Source organism: Bombyx mori, chromosome 10, assembly GCF_030269925.1.
Source record: "Bombyx mori chromosome 10, ASM3026992v2".
NCBI classification, from domain to species: Eukaryota; Metazoa; Arthropoda; class Insecta; order Lepidoptera; family Bombycidae; genus Bombyx; species Bombyx mori.
Genome location: NC_085116.1, coordinates 954,318 through 979,595, shown reverse-complemented (window position 1 = coordinate 979,595; position 25,278 = coordinate 954,318). Strand labels below are relative to the sequence as shown.

The 25,278-nt window shown below is 41.7% G+C and overlaps 1 protein-coding gene across 3 annotated transcripts in view; it reads right to left on the bottom strand.

Annotated features, from left to right (window-relative positions):
• LOC101737217 (protein tiptop) overlaps window positions 1–25,278 on the bottom strand; it is a 350,367-nt gene that overhangs the window by 172,883 nt on the left and 152,206 nt on the right. The window lies entirely within an intron of this gene.

Genomic DNA, 25,278 nt, shown 5'->3' with positions numbered 1-25,278 from the left:
CGGGGTCAGAACCCGTTCAGAGTAGGGGGGTTCCCGCGGTCAACACTACAACCAGACACGCGGCGCCACCCCGAGGACGCCCGACCGACGGGTCGTCGAGGCGATAGTCGACGACCAACGACGTCGGTCTCCGCGGTACGGCGGCCCTACCAGGCCGCCCGGGCGGTGCCGCTGGTGTTCCGGGATACCCCGCTGGGCCAGAACCAGCCTGCCGGGTCGGAACGCGATACACCGCCGACCGGGTTGCTCTTCAACAGTATGTTCGGCGACGACAGCGACGACGAAAATGCGGACCGCATCGCAGTCCGCAGCCGCCGACGCGCCGTCCCGTCCTCCTGGTGCCAGCGCGCTAGAGTGACGGTAGCGTGCGGCGCAGCCTCAACCCCCTTAGGTCGCCCCGTGACCATCACCGGGAGGAGACTGCCTCCTCATAGGGGCTGGAGCTGGACAAACGCCCTCCTCCGAACCCCGGCTCGACGGCGGCGGCACGGCGCCGAGAGGGAAGAAGAGCTCTCCCTCTCCCGTTCCGCCGCCTCCTTCTGCGAGATGGTGGACTCGCAGAAGTCGAGCATCGCCTGCCAGGACTCGTCGCTGCCGAGCATCGTAGCCACGACGGTCGGAAGCGACAAGTCCGGTCCTATTTTTGCAACGAGGACGCGGCGCTGCTCCGCGAAAGCGGTGCAGTACGCGAGCGTGTGCTCCGCCGTGTCCTCGTTGCAGCCACTGCAGTGGTGACACTTCGGCGTCGGCTCCCTCCGGGCGACGAGGTGCAGGTAGCGACCGAAACAGCCGTGTCCCGTGAGCACCTGCGTCGCTCGGAAGGTGAGACGTCCTCGGTCGCGATTCACCCAGTCCGAGAGGACCGGGCGGATCGCCTCGACAGTCCGTCGCCCGTAGGTGGGGTCCGCCAGGCGGCGAGACCACGCCTCGAGCACGGCACGCCGAGATTGAAGTTTCCGCGCTCGAACTTCCGCCGCGCCGGGACGCGGCTCCCCCCTGGAGCGGAGATCGCATCGCCACGCGTAATCCGCAGCGAGCGCCTCCGCTTCTAGGTCCCAGGGAGGCGTCCCAGCTAGCACGCACGCCGCCTCAAACGAGACGGTGCGGTATCCACGAACCGCCCTGACCGCAATCGCGCGCTGCGGACGTCGCAACGCCGCAACGTTGTCACGGGTCAGGGCGTGGCACCACACGGGAGCCCCGTACAGTGCCATCGACCGCACCACCCCCGTGTAGAGGCGACGCACTACCACGTCAGGCCCCCCGACGTTCGGCAACAGCCGACTCAGCGAGCCGGCAGCCGCCATCAGTCGGGGACCTAATCTTTCAAAGTGAGCGCGGAAGCTCCAACGACCGTCCAGTACGAGACCGAGGTACCGCAACCCGGTTGCCTCGATCTCGACGCGAACGCCTCCGATCACGAGGTGGGCCCCCTGAGGCGGCGCTCTCCGGGCCCCGTGAAACAACAGGGCCTGGGATTTATCAAGCGCCACCTCCAGACCCAACCGTCGGATCCTGCCGATGACGAAGGCCACCCCCGCGCAGGAAAGACGGGCAGACTCTCGCAAGTCCCTCCCCCGGGCCACGACCAAAGTGTCGTCCGCGTAGCAAACTACGCTCAGACCCGGGAGAGGAGTGCTTAGGGTGCCACGCAAGACCCAGTCGTAGCCGATGTTCCACAAGAGAGGGCCAAGGACCGACCCCTGTGGAACACCGCGCTGGACGGGGAAGCGGAGCACCGTCCCACCGTGCCCGGTGCACACGACCGACCTATCCTCGAGGTAGGACCCGATCAGCCGACGGAGATACGCAGGGACGCCGTGATACTGCAGCGCCCCCGCGATCACCGACCAGGGCAGGGTGTTGAACGCATTGGCGATGTCCAGGGACACCGCCAGTGCAACCCCGCCCCGGCTGACAGCCTCATCAGAGAGGGCGCGCACGCGCATCACCGCGTCAATGGTCGAGCGGCCCTCCCTGAATCCGAACTGCTCCGCTGACAGATCAGGACCCACTCCCGTCAGGTGCTGGACGATGCGGGCGGCCACCACTCGCTCGAGCAGTTTTCCCGCCTCGTCCAGCAACACGATGGGACGATACCCCGCAGGTGAGTCCGCAGGGCGTCCCTCCTTCCTTAGCAGAACAAGTCTGCCCGTCTTCCACTGCTTTGGAAACCGCCCCGACTCGAGGCAGGCTTCAAAGAGCCGCACGAGCCGGTCCCCAAGGGCACCGAAGGCCAAATCCCAAACCCGACCGTGAACACCGTCAGGGCCGGGGGCCGCGTCTTTCCTCCGCATCCTCGACACGGCCGCACGCATCTCCTGCTCCGATATGCTCGGAGGGACCACCTCAGCAGGGGCATCACCGCTCGCGTCAAGGCGTGGCGGCACGCCCATGAAGGGGGGCTCAAAGTCCCTCTCCATCCGCGGGAATAGCCCGGAGACAATATCCCGCAGCTGCTGAGGCTGGAGACGCTCCGTCACCGGGAGCGCCCACGGTCGCAATTTCTTGCGTACCGTCTGGTACGGGCGCCCCCAGGGATCCTGATCGAGCGTCTCCAGGAGCGTCTTCATGCTCTGAGACTTGGCCTCGCCGATGGCCCGCCGCAGAGCCTCCTGCTTCTCACGGCAGTCGGCATGTAAGCGGGCCGCCACCTCCGCGAAATCCATACCGCGAAGACGGCGACGGCGGTGGCGGGCGTTTCGGCGGCGTGCCCGCACGCACTCCTCTCTGAGGAGTGCGATCTCGGGCGTCCACCAATACGCACCGCCACGTGGGGCGCGGCCACTGACCCGGGGCATCGCAGCATCGCAGACGCGACGCATCGTACCCCGGAACCAATCGGCCTCCGACTCCACGTCCACTAGACGCGCGGGCATCGGCGCCCACGCGGCCACTGTGGCCGCCTCCACCGCGAGGACACTCTCTTACCAACCTCAACCTACCAAACGCGCACTTCTCAGCTTCTCTGTGACAGGTGCCACTTTCAGACTTCCTCTAACATATTAATTCCGTATTCTATCCATTCTCGGTACTCCACACATCCATCGCAACGTTCGCATCTCTGCTGCATGCGAATGTTGCGATCACTTTCATCACGTAAACTAATCCAAAAGTCTAAATTATTCGGACGAGTCTAAAAATACCTCATAAACCTGTTAAGTTCCATCAAGCTGTTCAACCTACTGAAAGATAACTTAATCAAAAGAATAACTATCCTAATCAGTTATTATCCTCTAAGTCAAGGGTGTGAATTTCTTACAATCACACAATAAATGTACATTATAAATAATAATATGTAAGCATACATACATTTCAATAGTGATATTATGTAAATCATAGAACAAGCGGGGGTGTACGGATGCATAGTTTTAGTATAACTATCAAAATATTAATTACCCGTACGTTGTTTATGGATACAAAAAGTCAAAGATCAGAATGTCAATGATAATTTAAAAGCATATTAAGAATATTTTTACATAATTATATTAAAAATCGTAAATATATATATTTTTTTTGTTTGTGGACATTAATTTCGTGAAATCGTCTTTTTGTTTAATTCCGATGTGAGTATAATGAACTAAATTCTATTAACTAAGCTACTTAGCTATGTCGTTTTGGACTGCAAAATTTTGAGGACATATGTTGCTTAATTAGGATCTCTGCATTTTTAAGCTATGTTCTTATCCATAGCGAAGTTTGAAAGGATTCCTCACTAATATGTTTGTGGGGGTCCCTAGCATAGCCCATATCTGTAAGCAGCCAGGATGAAATAGGCGATTACATTTGATAGTTGACAAAAATATTTATACTCATAGATTAGGATTCATAGGACTGAAATGCTCTCCGAGGAACCTAAATGATTGTCTTAGCTGAGTTCTACAAATATTTGTAGAATTTATCACTGAGATAATTAAAATTAAAAACGCATTAATAGTAATACTATAGTCAAAGATATAACTTTATTTCAAACGAGTAATTATTAAAAAAAAACCTTTGTCTCAAAGCAAACCTTAATGAATCTGTGAAGAATCTATGAAGAAATCGTCACTCAGCTTTACAATATTCATAAGCTAAAACAACAATCTAAACTACAAATAAATGTGACTATAATTTATTATGTTAAAATGTGACTTAAATAAAAAAGAAAAACGTAATATTTACTTTAAATTTTAAAATTAGAAACACGGACACAGCAGTAGTGCCAATAACGTTCCTTCCATTAATACCAACAGTAACAGTTACATCAACAAAGTCACAGAGTAAGATGAACACACATTAGCTTTCAGACTTGACCGTCCGCCATTATTTATTGACGGCGAAGACAAAAATATACCAACCAACACGATACATCCGCAAGAATCACCTAATATAGAGAGAATGTTACTTCGAAACGTGGAATGGATGATTATATATAGTTGTTTCATATAGTTTACAGGTTTGTTTTCGTATTTCGACTTTATATTGAAAATGCTGTGGATCATAATAAGTTGAGAAAACTAATAGTACCGTGTTTCTTCCAGACATTAGCCGAAATTTTAACTGAGCTCCAGTTAGACGTCCTGTATACTAAATTATTGTACATTAAAGTTCTTCAATGGGAACTGGGATATAGTTAATTGCCATCTGCTTTTATAAATTTAAACAAAAAAATGAATTTTCAAGACTACATCGATAATCGACATTGAGTAGTCGCGAAAATCGAAAATGTTATCTTTTTATTTAGGTAGATGAGCAGAGGAGATCACGCCTTAGTATTTCGTTTATTTTTCTTTAACGGGTAACATTGCCCCTACGGCCACGACTGAACATTAGACAGCGGCTTGGCTGTACTCCGGCCATTGCTGACGTCCACGAATTACGGTAATCAATCACCATCAGATGAGCTGTATGCTCAACCAATAAAGGCAACCAAAAAAAACCTACCTGGTGATCAGTGGTTACAGAAGTCCCGGTCACCGTCTTCGCCGAGCTTGCGACCAAGGGCTCGACAAGTAAAATAACCCATAGACACAGCCCACTGAGTTTCTCGACGGATCTTGTCAGTGGGTCGCGTTTCCGACCCGGTGGTAGATTCTGCGAGGCACTGCTCTTGCTAGGGCCAGCGTTAGCAACACACCCGGTTTGAGCCCCGTGAGCTCACCTACTAGCTCGGTGAATCTAAAATAACCCCTCGAGGTTACTAGAATAGGTAGGATAAAATAAAATAAATAAGGAGAAGTCACAACCAGAATGGCGTGGATCACCGTGAGTCTCCTCGTCGAAGTCCTAATACCATGGATTTATTTATTTATTTATTAAGTTGCACCAACAAAATGATCATCAATACAAAATATTGAACAATTGACAAAAGTTCATGGCAAATGTCACCTCAATTATAGGTGCAATCGACAGTGCATTAACTTCAAAAATAAAAAAAATATACAGCTAAGATTTGATTACATTTCATTCATTAACAGATACCCCCTTTTAAAAACACGAACGCATCACTTTATCGCAGCTAATAATATATGTACTGATAGGACAGTATTGTCGACCCGTGTGGGCTCACAAAAAAAAACACTAATGTTGCTTTAATAAAATTGCGCATACTTTAGTTGTTTTTTAAAATAAAAATAACTTCGAATTATAAGTACTGTCAGTACGAAAATTTTAAACAGTCTCAAGCGAGAATGGGACGAGTTGATAAATATAAATAGGCACAATTAGCGTTGATTTATAACCGGGCGGACGGATTAAAGTCGCCGATTAATACCGACATCTGCGGCGATCGATCCACGACGACCTTTAACTTCACTGCGTGACTGTACTTATTGGAGTGAGCGCTTGTAATACTGGACATTTGTAAACTCCTACTGACAGATTAAGGAAAATCTATTTTGGCAATAATACCTTGATATGGCAATTGATAAATAAGCTAGTTGGTGTTATTGGGCGCTTAACAATACTGAATGGCTTACCACTGTGGCTGACAAGCGAGCCTCGTAAACACACTACTTATAAGCGTTAATACGAATTAATAAATTAATAAAAATACACCATTATTATAATACTAATATTAAACACGATAATCAAAATGACAATGATCAGTTTTCGAAATAACAAACACTTTTGACTGAGTCTCGAATTCGAAATAATAAAGTTGCCATAAAAATATTGAGCTTACAAGACAACAAAATAACATAAAAAAAACATTTGATTAAAATCGTTACTTTTATTTGCTATTTTGAAAGAAGCTTTTTATTTTTAGCACTAATAAAATAAAAAGGATATCATTGTACTTAACGTTCAAAATCGAGTTAAATATCAGGTCAAAATAACAGTAGCGTAGGTAAGTCGATTTTATTATTGATATTAGTCAATTATTTTGGTTTTTATGAATTTTTAAACTGTATATTGATACGATAATCGTTGATTGAACATATCTTCAAGGTATTTAATGGCTGTGAAGAAGCGTATGACGTCACGAAATTACTAAAAACACTTAGTCAACAAATTTTGTGAACAAATTTGTATCAGTTGTGTAAATGGAATGAAATACACTTTCTCATTTAACTAACTTTCACATTTAATATAAGAATATTCAATCTTTAAATCGTTTTTTATTTGTTCGTTGATAAATTAACATTTATTGATTTCTGGCGTTTATACAAAATTATATGAGCACACATCATCTTTTTTTTCCCTACCTATGCTGATGATAGCCTTAAGAGGCTATTTCAGCTTCTCTTTGACGTGTAGATGAGCTCACGAGACTTAAACCGGGAGTGTCGCTAGCACTGGCCTTAGTAAGAGCAGTGCTTTGCAGAATCTACTACCGGATCGGAAACGCGACCGGTGGTAGATTCGCAAAATTTGTAGTAAAACATTCTAATCCAATAGTATCCAACCAATTTACAAGTAACTAAATTTGCTTATGAATAAAACCGTGCTTCTGTGACTTAATAATCAAGGTCCCCGGGATCCTTGAATGTAGTTCCTCTGTCGTTCCAAAAGTCAGGTACTCTGATGTGTCCTTTCACGTCAGGTGGGCCGGGGACTCGTCTTCCAATCGACGCCAATAAAACTAAGGATTCACAAGTGGTAGAAGGTTGGAACGACATTCTTAATATTCCATTATCAAAGTAAAATTAACTTCGAACATCAATCGTTGTTTAATACGCGATCCTCATTGTACCTACTCGTAATAAACTATATGTTATATTAATAAAAACTTGTTATATAAAGCTAAGTTATGATTATACAGGGACTTTTATGATCGTTTTTGACATATTTGTGACGGTCTCGGGACTGGGACGTGTAGAGTGACTGTCGTCGCACTACAAGCCAGGACAGTCCCGAGGACATTCAGAATTCTGCTGTTTTGTTGGTTGTTCTTATGAAATTGCTGTGTTTTCAGTTTTATCTGGTAATCATGGTATGTGGATTATGTTCACCAGTGCTCACGATTGGCAGCCTGACAATAATGTATTCGCATTATAGAAAGTAGTTATTAATAAATAGTCATCATTATCCTGCCCTTCTCCCAGTCACCTGGGGTCGGCGCAACATGTTTTCTCTTTCAATACTCTTCTATCATATACCATTTCTTCGCTCACTCCCTCTTACACATATCGTATTTCACGCAATCCATCCATTTCTTCTTAGGTCTACCTCTTCCTCTATGTCCTTCCACATTCATAGTCAATACTCTCTTACCAACCTCATTTTCATTTCGTCTCATCACATGTCCATACCATCCCAAACGCGCACTTCTCAGCTTCTCTGTCACAGGTGCCACTTAACTTAATATTTAATAAATAGTATGTCAAATAAATAATCGCTCTATTATAATTTAAAGTACAATCAGATTATATTTGTGTGTGACAAAGACCTCTTTAAGATTTGTCCTTATTATGATTAAAGGCAAGGGCACAGCACATTCGCTAGCGACCATGGATTTATAGATTCCTTACATTCTGTACGGAGTCGCGGTCACTCTTTGTCTCTTTTTTTGTTTTCTTTTCATATATTTATGATTTACTATTATGTTACGTAGCGCTTTTTGTTTATTAATGTTTATGAGCATGTGAGTTAGGGTGAGTTTCGTGATGTGAGATTATTGTACGCGGTCTTTGAATCGAAATCAGATATTTTTCCAATGTACGCATAATCACAGACAAAATGACGGAAAATCGCCTTAGATGGTATGGCCATATCATGACGGAACGGAGAATATCTAGTGTAAAACGCATTAAGCTTGCCAGAACAAAAGAAAGGTAGAGGCCGCCCATCATCGACCTGGTGGTCAAACATCGAAAGAGACCTAAGAAAGCCCAATTGCCAAAACCGACAACCCAGGATAGATCAGTCTGGCGCCGTAGAGTGAGGAGACCCGACCCCAGATAACGGGAACAGGGACGGATAGTAGTAGTACGCAACTGCGCATCGATGAATTCATCGACCTGATAGTATCTCAAGGCGGGGACGGAATTCACTTTTTTTTAATGTACATAGCCCGGAAACATCTTCAATAGTCACAATTTGAACCAGTTATAGGATGCCTTTGAACTCAAACAAATAACGTGTAATCGTAAAACTAAAATGAATGAAATGATATTAACTTAAATAAGGTTTTTTCACTCGAAAGGTAGACACCGGCATATTCATGAAAAATGTTGACTCCCTGAAAATGTTGGTTTGCGCATCGCTGAGTTTAATTCCAGTGGCGCGCATTTACGTTATTTATACGAATATCGTGATAATAACGTACTAAAGTAATTTGGTTTGCAAAGTAATGTTTGTCTTAATCTTTTAGGGTTCCGTTATGTAGAAAAATGTTTTAGGAACGTGGATTTTACTAACAAAATTAGGTTTATTTTGAGGAAAGATGAATAAAAACACATGGCCAAAAATTAAACTCAAAATATTAATTTCTCTGTATCAAAACTTTTAGTGCATGCCGGAATTATGTTTGTGATTGTCACAATTTAAGTAGAATGTCGTTATAGTCAAAATATACGTGATAGTGTGATAATCGTGTTCATCACAGAGTATTGGCGGCCTGACGAACAGACCGCCCACTCGCTTACATTAAATCGTCCGTTTTACCAAAGAATAAAAATAATAATATAGAAGGAATTCTGTTTTTATGACAACAATTTATTATTTTTGTCGTGATCGAAATATGGTGAATACATAAAATACAGATAAAATATTATTGTTTTCATATTGAGGTTTGAATAATTTAGTTTAATTTCGTATTATATTAAAAAAACAAGCGCATTTGAATAAACAATTAATTAAAATTCTTTGATGATGACTTGACAACACGCAAACAAGACACACGGCTTTCTATTAGCCTACACAGGGCTACTGTACGTCGGATTTATTGAAGGAAAAAATGGGGACAAACTGGTAAAACTAATCATTGCCGGGAAAGATCGTTGACAAAAGATCCAACGGCCGAATTCCGAAACATTGGCTAGACCTGGTGCCTCAATATAAATACCGATCAATGCCGTGTTCCACTAAACAAATGTTTTGTTATTAGATTCAATTCTTTTTCGTCCCGGCATGGGAGAAGAATAGAATATAAAGCCTTATGCAGACACGTTTAATATTGAATCATTAAGTTCAAAAAATTATCCAGGGTGCCAATGCAATTAAACTAAAGTGAGAACAACATTTTGGCAATCATAACCAGCGGTTTACGTCTACAACTTCCGAACACGTCTTCTGAGAAGACACCAAACGTATTACCTATCAACAGTCATACGTCAAATTAGTCTATGACACGTTTGAGGAACGGCGGGCTTCACACGCGGCGACAAGTCGCGACAGCTGCGACTAAAAATAGTCGCCGGACGCGCGCTTTGCGTTTTTCACTGTCCAATCTTACATCAATTCCTGTCCACGTTTGTTAACCAATGATCGATGTAATACGCCTCCGGATGCAGAACAAACTATTCATAGAACTGTAAACTCTATCGCTATAACCCTGAAGAATATAATCGTTTATAAGTTCAGAGTCAAAAGCGTGAGGACTTGGGATTGTCGCCTCAATGACAGCTGTGTTTAGTGGATTTATGTTGCCCTTTGAAGGGTTTTGATGTTACGTTTTATTTACTAAAATAGCCTTGCCTTAATGAAATGTAGAGTGGATTATTTAAAAGGCTAAATAAATAAGAGATAGTTAAGGATAGACCTCGGTCATGTCGTTAACTTGTGATTAGTCTAATTCGTCAACGAAGGCGGAGACCTGTCATTGATGGCGTACTAAATGTAGACAGGAGTTGGAAACAATTAGGCTTTGGAGTCGAACAATCAACGTCGTGAACAGTTTAGCGACAATGGAACTAAATTTAAGACTAAGGACATACAAATTACATATAATTCAGACGTACGGAAATTAACAAAAGCATGATGAAACAATTAGGTAGGTACTTCTTCTTAGTCGCATACTTCATTGGTGAAGGCCATGTCTTTGAAAGGCCTTCGTGGGTTTTTGTACCATCATCTTCCATTTCCTTCGTTTCCCGCTCCGGTCGTAATAGAATCCGGCGCAGTTACCAGATCTGACCATTGCATCGGCTTGGTGAACGGCCGAGGGGTCTTTTTCCTTCTACCTTGCTCACAACAACCATTTTTCAAGGTTGTTTGGTTGCCGTCGAGCTATGTGACCAAAGTAGCCAAGATTTTTTTGGTAACAGATCGTAGACAGTCTCATTTTTACGCGAAGTTTCTCGAGGATAGACCGGTTTGGTCTCTTGGCGCTCCTCGGTTAGGTATATATTCGATTGTAAACAAAAGATGGCACCCATCATTTTCTCCAAAGTGCAATCTGCCACTTGGTTAGTAGTTATCGCCACCTGAAGATAAGACTAGTAGCACAGCCAGACCTCATCCATCGCAAAGTACGAGTAGCTTCCTTAAGTCTCGTTCGAAGTCATGTCATAGTGCTCAGAGCCACACATGGGTCTTTATCCCAGATTCAAAAGTAAGGGGATAAAATGACCTTTAGAAACGAACAGTACTATATATAGTTGTTACTGTTAAGTAGTATGACTGTTTTTCTATTTTAATTATCTGTCTGGTCGCATGTCCCACTTGCCCTTTTTATCCGCTATGGTTCAGCTTTTTAACGTTACACGATGTTGTGTCAACGGTAGCCATCCACCAGCTGAACCGTTGTCCGAGTGAACAGGATGTCCACCTGACATCCTGGACAGGACTACCTGAATCACTAAACTCGGCAGGTGCTAAATTAAACGAACAAATTAATTAGCCAATATTTCCGCTTATCTTCAGTTTCTTGAATGACAAGCGCAACTGTTGACACGTCGAGTGGCAGGCTTGCCGGCGACGTTGACAGGAATGTGAAGATGACATTATTCGTCTGTCAACGGACAGCTGCATCTGTCAAACGTGCTCGTGCGACGGTGCTAATTTCGTAATTGACACAGGACCGCGGCCTGAAGATATATGTATTTAGTCTGAATCTCGCCTGTTACTTAGGAATGTGTATGCGATGTGACGTTGCACGGTTTGGAAACATCAGATCACTTACTTTGTATCTGGGCGGGTTGATATTTTGCACTATCAAAGAGTTCATGCGTTTCGGTATACGTGCTGCTAACAACCGCTATTCATGAATCCATCGTTTCTGTTTGTATTATTTGAAGAATTTTACCATAAGATTTTTACATATCTATAATAATAGCCTAACGTTTAAATATTTGCATGGTTATGAGAGAATATCGAAAAAAATCAAACCAAATATAGAATTTATCACCCGAAGGGCAAAATAACAATATAACAACACTATAAATAGGCTTTTACAGTATACTTCAAATATGGCAGCAGCATTCACTTTGTTGCGTGTGGACTGCGGCAAGCACATCACATCAGGAGGACTACGATCTCGTCTGTTTGTCAATCTTGTCCATCTAAAGGAATAAAACATAATAAATAAATGAAGTATATTAAAATTAAAATGTCAGATACAGGAAACAATAATTGCTCAGGCTAAATGGCTCCTAACTTCAACGTGTGGGGCAAAAAAGGGCTTATGTATCCAGCACCGAAATAACACAAGCCCGAGACTGACAATACATCACCTAAAACGCTTTCATCAAAACCGCCCATCCTAAACGTGTATATAAATTTAAAAAAAAACCATATCAATATCGAAGTAGATAAATAGACGCTATGTTACTTCGCTCCAAATATCTAATTTAATTTTATGTCTTTCTGACGTACCTGTCGTTGACCGTCATCCGTTTCGCTGTCGGGACGATAGAATTTATTACTTACTATATCATCTGAACTTATGTCCGGCAGGGGACGTATGGGGGAACGTTTCGGGGGGTCGTTTTGAGATATACTTCTTTGAGCAAAAGATCTTTTTTTTAATTTTTGTTATTTCAGATGGTCAAACGATTTCATGGTCCAACTGACGATAACTGATTACAAGCGTCCATAGACATCACAATATCAGTGCCAGGGCCCACTTTGAGATACTGGGCCGAAAGCTTTATTATAAATATTAAATCCATGACTGATTCGTGGCAGAAATAACCAGAATGACTCATCTCTGTATAGGCTTTACACCAGGAGGAGTAGTAAGGTCGACCACCCATATTAGCTGATCGTATAAATCTAAGTAAGTAGTTTTAATCATGTCTACAAATCGCATAAATGTGGTGTTAAAAAAATGTTTAACTTTTGCTTATAGTCTTCGTTTCACTGTCTAAATTCGGTTCTGCGCTGGACATAAGAAGGTTCTACGATGCTAAGTTGAATTTATTGTTTATAGGTAAGTCAGTGGGAGGATATGGACCGTGTCATTCTCATCTGAAAACACAGGATGCTCCAAACTGCAGAATTTAATAATATTTGTATTTATTTCAAGATTAGTTTTTATTAAATAAATTTAGAATGGACATATTGGTAGCGTCCGTGTCCCCACAGAACTATTTATTTACACTTTTAGAGACAAGATTAGAATCAATACGGAATGGATATGGAAGTCTGAAAGTGGCACCTGTGACAGAGAAGTTGAGAAGTGCGCGTTTGGGATGGTATGGACATGTGATGAGATGAAATGAAAATGAGGTTGGTAAGAGAGCGTTAACTGTGAATGTGGAAGGTAGGGCAGCAGAATGATGATTAGAGACAAGATTAGCTGTAGAAGTAAAGCTAAGTAGTTTATGTTCTAAAACTAATGTTGGATAGCTTTTTTTAAGCTACTGCATAGCTTTTATCGCGGGCCTTGAGCGCGGCGACCGAATCATGAAATTCCGTAACGAAAAAAACCTTACACCCCTCACTCCGCTACCATGTAGCTCTCAACACATTCACACGTTGCGCTTGTGTAGTGTTTGTGAATAAGCGCGTGGCGTGACGTCACACTGCATGCGCATCATGAAAAGTCTGCCCATCTCTCTCTCTCGCGGTCTAGTTTATGAGTGCGAAGGGGACAGTTAAGGTTTTGCTTTTATTAATGTTTGATATAGCGTGGTCTTGTTTTATTATTGTTTTAATATTAAATTATCATTATCTAATTATAATGCATAAGTTGATAAAAAATGCTATGCCATAGCTTTACCGCGGCAGTTCCCGAGTGCCACACGTTTTTTTCCCTACACATTTCTACATAAAGTCCTCCCAACTCCCACGTTTCACGTCTTAAACTAAATAACTATGATATTCGCTATTCAATAGTATGCATACGAAGTAATACGAACCATCGGAACCCTAATCATTCTAGCACGATTACAGGGCTCCTGTGTTGTGCTATCGAAATTCTTAATCAACTCGAATTACTCCAGCCTCATGATATGACCTACAAGCACACGAGGTTGGCAATTTACGGTGGATAGGGCTCTAATTGTTCACTTGGCATTTCCAGAGTTCATAGACAGCGATTAGTAGGTACGTGTAGTCATCTTGTCTAATTTCTACATAAAAACACTAATCAAATTATAGGGTTGCCTTAATACTTAATTATTAAAAAATTCGTATATGTAATGCATCATCCTGTACCTAAATCTATCAAGAATTAGTTAACACAAATCTTACTTAAGTTCCCACAACTCATTTTAGGTTCAAATTCGAATATCAGCAGTGAACGAATAAGCGGCGTAATACACACTTATGTTAAACTATGAAATGAGTTGAGGATTTGTTGGATATTTAACATTCTGACTGTCAATAAAGTCCCCAGGGGGCGGCTCGCATGAGCTGCAGCGTGATAAAGAGTACAAGGAGATGATGATAGGCTCGCATGTTAAGTTGGCTTATTAACTTTACTGAAAGTGAAATAGTCTTAATATGAAGTGTATTGACATTTTAAATGACACGCAGATAACTATTTCGTTAACGGCAGTTAGTCGTCGGCTGCCCTAACAAACCAAATCTGCGATAAACGGTAGCGAAAATCCCTAATTATACAAGATATAATGGCGCAAATAACGCGATATTCGAATGCACTTACTAAACGGTGACGTACATATGTATCCTCGGATCGTCCGCCAGAACCAAACAAAAGCATCTTGTGCTTTACCACGCTCGAGATTTATCCCATAGATATCATTGAATCCGGCCGCAGGTGTAGGGTTACCAGAAAAGGAAATATTTCAGTGAATCGCATAATTAAATTTTGGTTCCTTATGTTAAGTACCTTGCGGTATATTATAATACTTACAACTACATCAATTAGTTCATTTGTTTGACGAAACTATTGGTTTTTAAGGCAGAAACTTGACCAGTGACCTGCTAGCCCTATCCGCTAGTGCGACCACAAATCGCGACCGACAACCAACAGGTAGCAGGTCGCACGCATTGTTTCCCGGAACGAAACTAAGAGACGCTATCGAAGCGATTGATATACGATCAGGGGACTGGGAATGTTTTAGTAAAATGCACCAGCTTTCCATTTTAACCTCTGAATATCTAATGCGAACCCGATTTAGAATAATTTATGGGGACGGACCGAGACAAAAACAGAACATTATGGGATCCGCTGGTTCCGCAAGCCACCTCTCGGGCCCGTCAAGCTACACAGCTGTGACGTATCAAGGTTTCGAAAGGCGGAATCCAAACGCGGTTTTGTAAGTTTTAAGTCATAATGGCCGCAAGGAATTGGCTATTGAGGGCGACCGTTAATTACGTGCGCCTAACAAGCGGCGAGCTGGAGACGTTGCCGATTTATCCGCGCGATCGACTTGTTATTTAGATCGGGTGAGAGACGATAGATGGCGCGCGGCGGCCTGGCTCTCTATCTGATGCACGACCGCAGCCTCCTGTCACATGAGTTAGTATCACTTGTGGTGGAGCGAGCTTCATATATACGACACTTTGGGCTCGATAAGTACTAGAAAAACAATATTAAGCTCGGCGCATTGTTAGTAGCAAGTTTTCTAAAGATTTAACCTGAGGTATTCCCGAGATAAAATGAAACTGCCCCCCCCCCTATTATACAAACCAGTCATTTATCACTAGTCGTCGATATTTTAGAATTCAGCGATATTTATTCGTTTGAATGTTTTCGCTTTGGGTGTTGTAATTCCTAACAAATAAGTCGTCGTGGCCTAAAGGATAAGACGTCCGGTGCATTCGTGTTGAGCGATGTACCGGTGTTCGAATCCCGGAGGCGAGTACCAATTTTTCTAATGAAATACTTACTTAACACAGTTCACGATTGACACGGTGAAGGAATAACGTTTTGTAATAAAAATCAAAGGTCTAGTAGATAGGTGATAGGACCCCTTGTGAATCCGCAAGGGTAGGCACTACCACCTATTTTTGCCTATTTCTGCCGTGAAGCAGTAATGCGTTTCGGTTTGAAGGGTATGGCAGCCGTTGTAACTATATTGAGATCTTAGAACTCATATCTCAAGATGGGTGGCAGCATTTACGTCGTAGACGTGCTGTAAGCTCGTCCGCCCATCTAAGCAATTAAAAAAACTTAATAGAGTCTAAAGTAACTCATTAATCCGAATAGATGCACCATTAAATCTCAAACGAAATAAAGTATTTATCAGTTGACCAAATAAGGTGGCTCATTACTTAAAACAAAGGAACAAGCTGCTTAGCACCACGACGCGCGAATAAGGCCGGAGTCACACGCACTGCACGTCAGCGCGACCGCGAAACAAACGCCGCAACGCGCGTTATTTGTTTTAATTACACCAAAATTCCACAGATGGCGCTCATTAGCCGCAACACGATTAGAAGCGAAAGTGAGCGTAGGTGCACTAGCCCTGTTGATTAATTAAGAAAGGGTATATGCAGAATTTAAGTGCGCTTTAAGTAACGTTCGATCTAATTAAACGACAGCCGGAGTTGTTAATGTGAACAGCGCTTGCTGCGGTTGCGAAGTCGGTAAATGCCAGCGGCATTACAGATTTATGCCGCATTCAAATGCTTACTGATGAGAACGTGCTTAAATGGATTTGTATCGGTGATATACCTAGTTGCGACTTCATGTGTACAGTAAGAGTGATTCCTAAGTTTTAATGGTTTGACAAAATAGGAACAAATTTCAATTCAATTTGTTTCTTAAACGTAATCAGTCTTATTTATACTAATATATAAATCTACAGTGGTTTTTACGGATGTTCCGTTATAACTACTGAACCATGCATCCGATTGACTTGAAACTTGGTATCCATGTAGAAAATACATGTACTTAATGGATAGGTTAATATTTATACGAGTGTTGGACTCCTTACACCAGTTGCGGGAGCGTTAATGATGAGAATCTTTGTGGGGGTGAAAAACAAGAATGTTAATTTTAAATGCCCAGCGAAGCGGACGATAGAGATAGTTATTAATAAACATATAGTCAAATGTAATTTGTATTTTAAATAAGGTTTCAGTTGAATTTTAGCTATGCTATTATGTTAAAGCTTAACAGTGCAAAGGACAAATTAACCACGCCTCTCCTTTAGCTTAGAATTGATTTGGACAAATAAATAACATGAGCATACTATTATTGGGTAATAGTAGAGGAGTCCGAAATAGCATCCCCGTTTTCTGACTAACAACGGTCGGTATAGACTATAACAATGAACGATCCTCTGATCTAAGACTACGCGCCTATATTTACCGCTCGATTGCTATTGAGAACCGTTCGCTACACATCAATCTAGATGATTGATAGCGAGCTTGGTAGATAGACGTACTGTACGAACCCAGAGATGAAAGCAAATTGCATCGCCACTTACTTGCAGCGAACATTGAAGAATAACGACCATTACTCCCGAGATAATATGAAAGTTGTTCCATGTAACTTTCATTTTGTAAATTCATCTTTGGCGAATAGGGCTTAGAAATTTCTACGTAACTGCACATTCATTTGAACGGTTATCTGGGGTTTCTAATTGAAAAATGGCGATCAAAATTGTTCAATTTTTTTTTCTCTTTTTCATCAATTAATAATTATCATATGCACTACAATAAGCACCGTCTTAGTTTTCAGCAATGATGAAGCCCAGTATAGCTATTAGTATATTTTCGTGTTTATTTAAGATTCTAAACTTATTTGATGGACACTGACGTAAATATTTCAGTACTAAGGAGCTAACTTTCTTTGCTTACAAGAAGAGTTCCCGTTTTAACTATATCTGTATCATTTATTTATAAAGGTGAGTACAGTTACAGACTTATGTATTTTATTTCTAAATGTCAAGTTACTTTGTCAATTTTTCTTAATTATGAACCTTAAATACCGTATTTCATTCTTTCATTAATATCTATTTAAAATCAGAATGAACATAATTTAGAAACAAATCGAGTAATGAAATATTTAACGTACATACCATTCGTTGTATATGATAGGTTGGGGAAAAAGTATTTTCGCATTCTTTCGTTGCATTTTTACCTTATTTGTAGTAAAATTTTAAAATAAACAAAAATCACACATTTTCCTAATTTGAATTTGGAATTATCTTTTTTTAAAATTCAAACTTTTAATGATTCCAAAACCAGCCAGATACAAATAGTATATCGACGCTTGAAAGGCAAACGTGACTAAGCGACAATGCGTGAACTTTACAGTAGACTAATTTAAAGTTGAAATACCTGAAAACAATTTTTATTTTAAAGAATCTAGCTGTAGTAGAATCTAGCTAGTAGCTGTAGGATTGAAATGATTTTAGTAGACCTAGAACTATATTGTTTTTGCGCATCGAATATGGTCATTGCCTATAATTTATGTACAAAGCAGTTATTGTCGCTTAGTCATGTTTGCCTTTCAAGCGTCGATATATAGCCAAAGAGATTTTATTACAAGCTCATACATACTATAATGCGAAAAGACTTTTTCCTCAACCTATTATAAATTTTAAAATATTAAGATAATTACAATTACATACAACTTTCTCTTATGAATAACTGAGCTGTACTCCGTCACGTGACAGTAGCGACGTGACGCGCGAGTGACGCGACTCGGACGTGACACGACGCGCGATCGTGTGCGACGGCCCTTATTACGTCCACATCCACCATTTTAATCACGGTAGTGGACTAATATTACAGTGAGTTAGAGCGTTGGTGACACGACAACAATATGCCGGCACGGATATAGAATTCGAGAAGCTATTAGACACTAACCGGTTAAGTGTCTATACATTCTGTCAATTGAATAGTGAAGTCAAACCGGCGGAGGTGTCATACAATATTTGAGGGTCTAGTATAGGCCGGTACTTATTTTCATTCATCCTTAAAAAACCGCGTGCACATGAGCGCACGTAAGAAGTTTGGCGTAACTGCTTTAGAACAGACAATGTATGTCAAATTTAATTTTACTCATAAATACATATATTTACAGGTGGTAGGACCTCTTGTGAGTCCGCGCGGGTAGGTACCACCGCCCCGCTTATTTCTGCCGTGAAGCAGTAATGCGTTTCGGTTTGAAGGGTGGGGCAGCCGTTGTAACTATAATTGAGACCTTAGAACTTATATCTCAAGATGGGTGGCGCATTTACGTTGTAGATGTCTATGGGCTCCGGTAACCACTTAACACCAGGTGGCCTGTGAGCTCGTCCACCCATCTAAGCAATAAAAAAGTGTGTGTGTCCGCTCCGACGCACGACTGGAGTTTACTGGATATAAAAAATTAAACGAAACAATACGAGAAATAGTTCTATATTACGACAACACGATACACTACAGATTATTAACAAATTAACGAGACACAAAACAAACGACTAACAAATATATGAAAATACAATAATGAGAGAAACGCGCGATCAGTACGAGGCTTTGTGGCGGACTGCCGGCGCAGCAGCCCGGCGTCACCTGCGATAACGCATTTCGTGTGACATGCGCAATCAGGCGCATAACGCATTTCGTGTGACATGCTAGTACGATTTTGGTCCCCATAATTTTCATACCCCGGGCCTATATATGTAAATCGATTCTAAAGGAGTAAACTCCAAAAAACATGCAGTCGAATTGAGAACTTCCTCCTTTTTTGAAGTCGGTAAAAATATACGTATCAGCATACTGTTATTAATATAGACTTTGATCCATACAAATCTAACAGTCTATGAACCTCTACAGATACAGAATCCTCCACATTATCGCCCCAACGTAAATATGAAGCCAGCACCCAGCCCAGCTTTTATCTTTATTATTAGTCTGCCACTAGAAATTATGACGACTGCAAAACGTCTTTTGTTTTATCTCTCTCTATCTGCATGTCGTTAGTATAGCTCCATCCTATTCTGGCCCGATGCAAGGATTGCAGTGATTCTACGTGACGGCCGCCCCGGGACTGACTGTTTACGACGGTAAGAAGTAACTTTTGTATTTAGCCCGGCTTCATCCCGGTTTATTCGTCCGGAAGGGGGTGAAAGTTTAGAATCAAGGAATCTTGTGTTGAAAATGAAATAGTTTTGAATAAATTACTAAGGGTGCCGTTGGAAGAAAAGCTGTATTATTTTCTTTGGCGTCTGTTTTTTTGGCATTCGTGTTCATTTGGACGCTTAAATTTGTTAATGCTGTTGATATTTCGTTATGAAACAATACAGTTAAGAGTTCAACCTCATGTCTCAAAGATGAGTTAGCCTTTAGTCCAGTCCCACATACCCAGCGTGTCCCCTAGGCGCGGGGACCTTATAGGAGGTTCGGCCAGAGAGAAAAAAAATCCTTTATTCCTATGCAGTTAAAAATACAATTCATGACTAATTCTGAGTTCCAGTCGGAGATTACATGGAACGAATTTCATTAGGACCAGACTAGGTTCTGTGTAGCTTTCATATCGGTAAGTAGTTCATAAGTCACCGGTGCGGAGAGATTTTAAATCAAGTCTGATTAAACGTCCAAGTGTGGAATGCGATCGTTATTCGATAACATGAATGACAAAGAACGACCATAGATTTCAGCAGCGTAGGTCTTGTGCATGATCACCATAGTCATCTGCTTAGTGCTGTTTGTTTGCATCATCATTTATTATTTCCATACTGTTGATGTATTACTTATGTGTATTTAAGTATATTAGTATGTATTATATGTAAGTATGTATTTTTTTTTTATTGCTTAGATGTGTGGACGAGCTCACAGCCCACCTGGTGTTAAGTGGTTACTGGAGCCCATAGACATCTACAACGTAAATGCGCCACACACCTTGAGATATAGTTCTAAGGTCTCAGTATAGTCACAACGGCTGCCCCACCCTTCAAACCGAAACGCATTACTGCTTCACGGCAGAAATAGGCGGGGCGGTGGCACCTACCCGTGCGGACTCACAAGAGGTCCTACCACCAGTGATTACGCAAATTATAATTTTGCGGGTTTGACTTTTATTACACGATGTTATTCCTTCACCGTGGAAGTCAACCGTGAACATTTGTTGAGTACGTATTTCATTAGAAAAATTGGTACCCGCCTGCGGGATTCGAACACCGGTGCATCGCAACAACGAATGCACCGGACGTCTTATCCTTTAGGCCACGACGACTTCAATTGTACAAATGTATCGTGATTGTTTTTTGAATGTAAATTGTGTTTTGGTGTGCAAAAAGTGTATTCTCTCTCTCTCTCATATTTAGCTCATAATCTCTAGTTATTATATTTTGGTAAATGTTAATATTCATTATGATTTTGTAGTTTACGAAGACACTAGTTTAACACTGATCTAACCGATTACGTACAGCATACAAAATAGCTATTCGTCGATCTTGAAGCCGATAAGGAACAAGAAACTTAAATAGGCGACAACAGCATTTATTTGCAACGCGAAAGCACTAATACCGGTCGTTGTAGTTTTATGAACTCGCGATCGAGAGGCAGCTGACACACATCCCCGCATCGCACGTCCATTGACCCTTTTGAGTTTTAGTTACATTGCGTGCAATGCTTTGGTAATAAAACAAAATAATTCCTTTTTTTACCGATGTTAAATCCGAAGTCACTCAACTTTTTATATATTTTTGTTTTCAAAGGCGATTCCCGATACACACACTGCATATTTATTCATAACCGTAAGGACGTAAGTTATATCGCTATAAAGTTATTTGTAGATATTATGGAACATAGCAGCGGCTCAGTTTGACCGGCGGGCGAGGCTCGTGATTTGTGGTTACTTGCGAAAGCGACCTCTGCCGGTGACGTGCCAATTGTCTCCGACTTAAACCACAGTCGAAGGAGTAAGCGCTAGCGTTTTCATTTTGCAATATCGCATATCTTTAATTATTTTAAAGCCGTTTTTTTTCTATTACTGCATTAGAATTTCTCTATGAAAAGTAATGAGTACTTTTTCAAACACGTCATTTCGGATCCTCCCGATCCACTAACGGTGCTTTTAGGTATCCCAAACACCGGTCATCGTTATCGTCGAACCTGTCGCTTGCGACGAAGGGCTCGGCCAGTAAATTAACCCACAGACACAGACAACTGAGTTTCTCGCCGGATCTTCTCAGTGGTTCGCGTTTCCGATCCGGTGGTACATTCTGCGAAGCACGGCTCTTGCTAGAGTTCCTGTTAGCAATATCGTCAGGTTTGAGCCCCATGAGCTCACCTACTAGTTAAGGTTACGCTGATATGGTCTCTCTAGACCATAAGCTTAGGTAGAAAAAAAAACTTTTTTAGTAGAAAATCGCTTGGGCTTTTGGCTACGCGTTAGTGAAGGTAGGTTGTGTTAGTCGGAGTTCAAACAAGTAAAACCCTCCTTGATCAACAACCTCCGAACTTCTCGGTCAACAGACTATCAGAAGGCCGCATAGACGGTCCCCGCCTGCTCTTACCTCTGAAATAGCTGTTTGGGTTAGAGCGTGCGGATATCCGTCATCCTGTTGTTCTTTTGCCAAACAGATCAGCTCAAGCGTGGTATTCTTGGCTATCATTTAGTCGCTTTACTCTTATGCTTTGTGCTATACAACCGCGAAGTCCTCTGTCACGGGCAGCGCTCTGCGAATGTTCCGAATGTTCCTTGACACCGTAGGCCTGCACGTCGTTATGTACGACGTCTCCTCTGGTGTACATTAGTCTGCTATCTTGGAAAGTTTAGGAGATAAGTTCACACAGTATGTTAATTGTTGATTATTAAAAATTAACAGGTTTCTACTCACTTGTCACATCTTATTTATGTAGTTTATATTTTCATTTAATAAACAAGTGGGTATCGTTCAGGGTCGCATTCTCACTTTCTTCGGGCATGTGTCGCGGCGAGGTGACGACTCAGTTGAGCGCCTTGTGGTGCAGGGCATGATAGAGGGTACAAGACCGCGCGGCAGATCACCGTTACGATGGACCGACCAAATAAAGGCAGCTCTAAACGGTCCCGTTAACGAGTGCACAAGAAGGGCCGCGGTACGCGAGGAATGGCGACGTCTGGTGAAGCGCACCACCAACCGAAGTGATGACCACGACCACTCTGCCAAGAGTGCATACGACTGAGAAGAAAAACAAGTGGACCGAGGGACCGTTTTTGAGTTTTTTAAAAGGGCCTCAAAAAGTGACAAGTGTATATTGGGTGAAGGGAACATTGACACATGGTAACAAAAGCTTTGTTGCATAGAAGCCGTCCCTTTAAACTAGAACGCACCATTGCTTCGCGGCTGACATAGATAATATTACGGTGCAGGTCTGAGCGAACTGTCGCTATAGCTTTATATATTTATGTTGTAAAAATAACCATTTCCTTCAAACCGGAACGCGTGATTGCCTCTCGCTGCCTGCCAAGTTTATTACATGGCCTAGAATGTCCTAATCCCATCTGGGTATCTCCGAGAGCTGTCAACATCCTGTAATAACCAAGATGGCGGCTTAATGAGATTTAGCGTGCTGTAATTAGACGGTATCCATTGCCGTCCGCAGAGAACGTTTGACGGCCGCATTAACTTGTCAACCGGTAATCGATAGCTGTGCCAGTGATACTGTCGCTTGAGTGTTGATGAGTATTGTTGTGGATAAGTGGTTTTTATTTAATTTAGCACTGAGATGCTTTTGTGTGCGCCGTAGAATTTGTTCGTCTATTTGAGCATAATATTTCGCTTATAAAAAACCCTAAGGATATATGACATTATATATTTCTTTAGTTCAATTTAATTTCTACTGAACGTTTTCGTCATAATTTCAATTTAGTGTTTAACATATTTGATTTTTTTATTTTTTTTATTACATAGATGAGTGTGCAAACTCACGGCCCACCTAGTGTTAAGTGGTTACCAAAGACCATAGACATCTACTAAGACATCTCAGTATAGTACGTACTGTACGTACGACGGCTGCCCCACCTTTCAAACCGAAACACATTACTGCTTCACGGCAGAAATAGGCTGGGTGGTGGTACCTACCCTTGTGGTCTCACAAGACATCCTATCACTAGTAAATACACTGGCTAACATCACAAGCCCAGGTTTATTTCGGAAGTATTAGACAACCATAATCACTTTCTTGTTAAAATTTAGATTCAATTTATCTACTTTTTCTCTCTTTTGTTGTGCTATTGACAATTTTCTTGAAAATAGAAAATGGGAAAAACCTGTCTCCTAATTTCTGAATTAAAATGATCGATTGAACGATTTGAAAACTTATAAAACGGAAAGCCACACTAATAAACAAACAAATATATGTATTTAGGCTGCAAACAAAATACATAGTAATTAAGACTAGTCCAATGGTTTTCCAACTAAAACCGGGGTTATAAAGTAACATGTAAGTCAATAATTAAAACGCATCAATCAACGTTTATCTCAATCCATTTACTATAATAATACGTCACGATACAAAACTGACAGATGACAGCTATTGGTTTATGTCAATGTCACATGAAGCTTATCTGCGTCTGCTGAATGACATATACATACACGGTCACAAATAAGGATACTGTATTTGGTCGTGTTATATCGAATGTAATATTTAAAACTGAGCTTTTTCCCGTGTTTTCGTGCGCGTTAGTATCTAATAATGTCATCCATAAATGTAGTAACAATCGTTTTTTATTTGTCAATCGATTTAAATTCAACAACCATGATTTCCGTTACTTTTTAATGGTTTGTCTTGTGTTAATTGTGTCTAAAACATATCGCTAAGACTTAATAAATTTTTAGGGATCGTAGGGTTTAAACATATATGCTTATCATAGAGTAGAAGCTATTTCACAGATGCTTAAATCACGCTAATGACATTTTCAAGGTTAGTTTGTGTTATTTTTTTTTTATTGCTTAGATGGTTGGACGAGCTCACAGCCCACCTGGTGTTAAGTGGTTACTGGTACAACGTAAATGCGCCACCCACCTTGAGATATAAGTTCTAAGGTCTCAAATATAGTTACAACGGCTGCCCCACCCTTCAAACCGAAACGCATTACTGCTTCACGGCAGAAATAGGCAGGGTGGTGGTACCCACCCGCGCGGACTCACAAGAGGTCCTACCACCAGTAATCAAATTAATACACCAAATTAATACAAGTTCTTAACAATAACATTGTCACTGTCGATGTACCGAATGTTGAAATCTATTTAGTGAAAGATCTTCCTTTGTCGATTCTTTCAAACTGTGTTACCTTTACGAACGTAGCCGCTTATCACCTGGTGGACCGCCTGCACACATAGAGTAACAAAAATTTTGATAAACCTCGATAACCGTATATGTTATTTCTGACTTGATGGTTACTTAGTGCAGGTGCTATAAGCCACAAGAGTAGTACTAACACCGTTCGTCCATGTTTAATGCATAGAAAATGCGTTCTGATCTGACAGACGTATTTGTATCTATAAATACTATATATGTTATATATGTTTAAGTACCTAATATCACTATAACACTACACCTACCAAGGTTCATCTC